At 36.5% G+C, this 4,440-nt stretch overlaps 1 pseudogene; it reads left to right on the top strand.

Moving 5' to 3' along the window:
• Positions 1–3,509: 3,509 nt before the first annotated feature.
• Positions 3,510–3,892, top strand: LOC126946316 (60S ribosomal protein L22-like; annotated as a pseudogene).
• Positions 3,893–4,440: the final 548 nt, after the last annotated feature.

The raw sequence follows: 4,440 nt of genomic DNA, 5'->3' as shown, positions 1-4,440 counted from the left end.
TGATTCACAGTTGGTTGGATTAATACATGCAGAAGCCACAGATATAGAGGGCCAATTGTGTGTGTGCGTGTGTATAAAATTTCTCTAGATAGTAATTAAAGGAATAGATAGATTGGTAGGCAAGTACAAAGGAATTTCTTTCTGAAATCAGTCATATGATTGCAGAGGTACAAGTTTAATACATTAAGAGTAGTCTGGCAGACTGCTGACCCAGGAAAAAGTTGTAGTCCATGTATAAAGGCAGTTTACTGGCAGAATTCCTTCTTCCTTGTGAGATGTCTGTTTTATTTAATTAAATCCTTCCATTAATTGATGATTCTCAGCCACAATAAAGTGTAATCTGTTTTACTCAAATCTACTGATTTAAATGTTAATCCCATCCATAAAACACATTCAAAGAAACATCCAGAATAATGTTTGATCAAATACCTGGGCTCTGTGACCCAACAACGGTGTCACAAAAAAGTAAACATTACAAGTCTACCCCTTGTCCAACTGCCACCTATACACATCTCTGTACACCATACCTAAACTCTTAATAAAGACAATTAGAAGGCCATACTCCTGCCAAATATAATACAACTATCCTGCATATAACTGAAAATGTACTAACTCCTTTCTCAGAAGAGAATGCAAAATCTTAGGAAAATGTTGACTCTTCTTCTTGATATCCCATAACTGAAATAATATGATGTAACACAAACAATACATAAATACTATGATATAAAGTAAATATATATTATATTACATGATAAAAACTTAACGTAGAAAACAAAAATTTATTTATACACATATTCATAATAAAACAAAAAAGACAACTCCAATCACCCTTTCTATAACTTGTTATGCAGTCATATTTGGTATTCATAACTAACTACACACACTGTATTTCCTTTGCTCTTAGAAAATGCTTCAGCTGGTTATAGCTTTTTACTTTGGGACTGACACAAAGCTTCATTCTAGAAGTGTCTGGGCTATTAATAGTCTCTTCTTCACAATTCAGAGTAATGAGGAGCTCAAAGTGGCTGAGGAGAAATCTTAACTTCCAGTTCAATGGAATTCTTGTGTCTTCTAGTAAAAGTATTCATCCCTTTGTAATTAAGACCTGTAGAGCAGCAGAGCTTAAGATTATAGAAAAAAAAAATGTTACAAGTGAGTCACTAGTGGTAATAGTTTTGCCATTCCCATTTCAACTTGTTGATTCCTGGACCTATGAATCATGGGTATGGGAGGAGCATTACAATATATTGTATGCTGTTTTAGGTCATACACAACTTTCTGAAGAAATGTGCCTCAGTGCTACATGGTATTTACTACTTAGATTGCAGTGTCACGGAGTCTTCAAAAGACCATTTCATAGTTCTATTGGCCAGCTCCATAATTCTGGTGGAGAAAATATGGCAAGACAACTGAATTCTATGACCACAGTATGCTGTGCCTCCTTTGTTGTGAAGTCAGTTCCTTGAACATAAGCAATTGTGTGTGGACTTCCATAATAGTTGATAAGTCATGATGTAAGGCCATGGATGATAGTTTTGGGAGAAAACATTGCATAAAAGAAAAGCAAATTTATATCCACAGTAAGTGTATATTTTAGCAACAACAAAATACTGTCTTCCATGATGAAAAAAGTTCAATGAAATCAACCTGGCACCAGGTAGCTAGCTGATCATCCTGAGAAATAATTGCAATCTGAAACTAAAGGCAGTCTACTGGAAGATTTTTTTTTCCTCTGGATAAATTATTCTATTTTTACTGACAGTTTCCCTTGATTATATGAGGCTCACACACATTATAGAGGGTAATCAGCTTTACTCAAAATCCTCAAATTTAAATGTTAATCTAATCCAAAACAAGTTCACCTTCATAGAAACATTCAGAATAATATTTGACCATGTAGCTGAGCAGTTACCCAGCAAAGTTAACACACAAAATTAATCAATATAATCAGTGAGAATACTGTGAACTTGAACAAAACTATTAACCACTTGCAACTGAAAGAAATACCGAGTACATTCTACCCAAAAAACAGCACAATACATAGCATTCTCAATTGTACATGAAACATTTACCAGGGTAGACTATATATTAGGCCATAAAATGGGTACAAATAAAGATTGAAAACATACAGCTGAGTAAGGAGGCTCGTGCCTATAATCCCAGACTTTTGAGAGGCTGAGACAGGAGGATTATTTGAGTCCAGGAGTTTAAAAATACTCAGGGCAACATAGTGAGATCTCATCTCTTCAAAAAGAAAATAGATTAGTTGGGCATGAAGATGCATGCTTATAATCCCAGCTACTCAGGAGGCTGAGGTGAGAGAACCACTTGAGAACAGGAGGATGTGGCTACAGTGAACCCTGATCACGCCTCTGCACTCAGCCTTGGTGAAGCGGAAGACTCTGTCTCAGAAACAAACAAACAAAACCAACGTAAAATATATATTTTTAATAAAAATGGAATGAAACTAACATTAAATAACATAAGGAATACTAAAAAAAAGTAAGTATGTGGAAATGAAACAACACTATTTTACAAAACAAATAGGTTAAATAAAAAAATCCAAAACAAATTAATTAGAAAAACACTGAGACTTATGAAAATTTAAAACAACATCCCAACACTTACACAATGAGTAAAAGAAGGTCTAAGAGGAAAATTTATAGCTTAAAAGCTGACATTATAAAAATAAAAGTATCTCAAGTAAATAACTTTACAACATAAAGGACTGGAAAACAAAACAAACTGAACTCAAATTTAGTTGATGGAAAAAATCAATAGGGATGAGAATGAGATAAATATAAGAATAGATAAACAACAGAGGAAATCAATTAAAATAAAAATTGGGCCGGGGGCGGTGGCTCACGCCTGTAATCCCAGAACTTTGGGAGGTGGAGTTGGGTGGATCACGAGGCAGAAGATGGAGACCACCCTGGTTAACATGGTGACACCCCGTCTCTACTAAAAATACAAAAAAAAAAAAAAAAAAAAAAAAAAAAGCCGGGCGTGGTGGTGGGTGCCTGTAGTCCCAGCTACTTGGAATGCTGAGGCAGGATAGTGGCCTGAACCCGGGAGGTGCAGCTTGCAGTGAGCCGAGATCGCGCCACAGCACTCCAGCCTGGGCGACAGAGTGAGACTCCGTCTCAAAATAAATAAGTAAATAAATAGAAAATTGATTCTTTGCAAGGATAAACAAAATTGACACAACTTTAGCTAGATTGACTGAGAAATAGGAGACGTACCACTTACCTAAAATTAGAAATTAAGATAAATTCTGGAGAAGATGAAGAATAAAGGGAATTCTTACATACTGTTGGTGTGTATGTAAATGTATATGTAAATTGTGTATATGTAAATAAGTACAGACACTATGGAAAACAGTATGGAGGTTCCCCAAAAAACTAAAAATTAAACCACCATATGATCCAGCAATCCCACTACTGGATATATATCCAAAGGAAAGAAAATTATGTTAAAGTGATATCGGGCTTTCTGTCTCCGCTACTGCCATGGCACCTGTGAAAAAGCTTGTGGTGAAGGGGGACAAACAAAAGAAGCAGGTTCTGAAATTCACTCTTGATTGCACCTACCCTGTAAAAGATGGAATCATGGATGCTGCCAATTTTGAGCAGTTTTTGCAAGAAAGGATCAAAGCGATCGGCAAAGCTGAGAACCTTGGTAAGGGGTGGTGACCATCGAAAGGAGCAAGAGCAAGATTGCCGTAACATCAGAGGTGCCTTTTTCAAAAAGGTATTTGAAATATCTTACTAAAAAATATTTGAAGAATAAACTACGTGATTGGTTGCACGCAGTTACTAACAGCAAAGAGAGTTATGAATTCCGTTACTTTCAAATTAACCAGGATGAAGAAGAGAAGGAAGACGAGGATTAAATTTCATTTGTAGAGGACTGTGTGCTTGCAAATGAGATGTTCCCGATAAGCCCTGCTCTTGCAAACAAAGTAGGACATTCCTTCTCTGCAAACAAGAAGGATAAAAGAGCCAGCTGGAAACAGCGGGCTCTGGGAACTGGTCAATGTTTACTGATCTTGCGAGTCAAGGAAAGGTCAGAGAAGCAACACATGTCCCGTGACTTGGCAACATTCCACAAACGGCTGGATAAAATAAAGCAGAGTGTGCGATTTGCGGTGGCTGCCATGTATGTCTTGTCCTGTGTTGTCTTGTGTGTTCATTCCTTTGTTTAGGAAACACGCGGACCCCAACATCATTTATCTGGAATATTTTGTATGAGCTCTTGAAAAAAATTTGGGAACCAAAATGGTGGTTTATCCTTGTATCTCTGCAGTGTGGATTGAACAGAAAATTGAATATCATAGTTAAAGGGCTTCCTTTGGGCAGCCAGTCACTTATTTATACCGTGACTTCTTTTTTTTTTTCTTCTGCTTGAAAATTTCAATTTCCCTGGTAATACCAGAGTAGA

Source organism: Macaca thibetana, chromosome X, assembly GCF_024542745.1.
Source record: "Macaca thibetana thibetana isolate TM-01 chromosome X, ASM2454274v1, whole genome shotgun sequence".
Classification (NCBI taxonomy): domain Eukaryota; kingdom Metazoa; phylum Chordata; class Mammalia; order Primates; family Cercopithecidae; genus Macaca; species Macaca thibetana.
The sequence above is the reverse complement of the archived record's forward strand: the minus strand, read 5'-3'. Positions and strand labels throughout refer to the sequence as shown.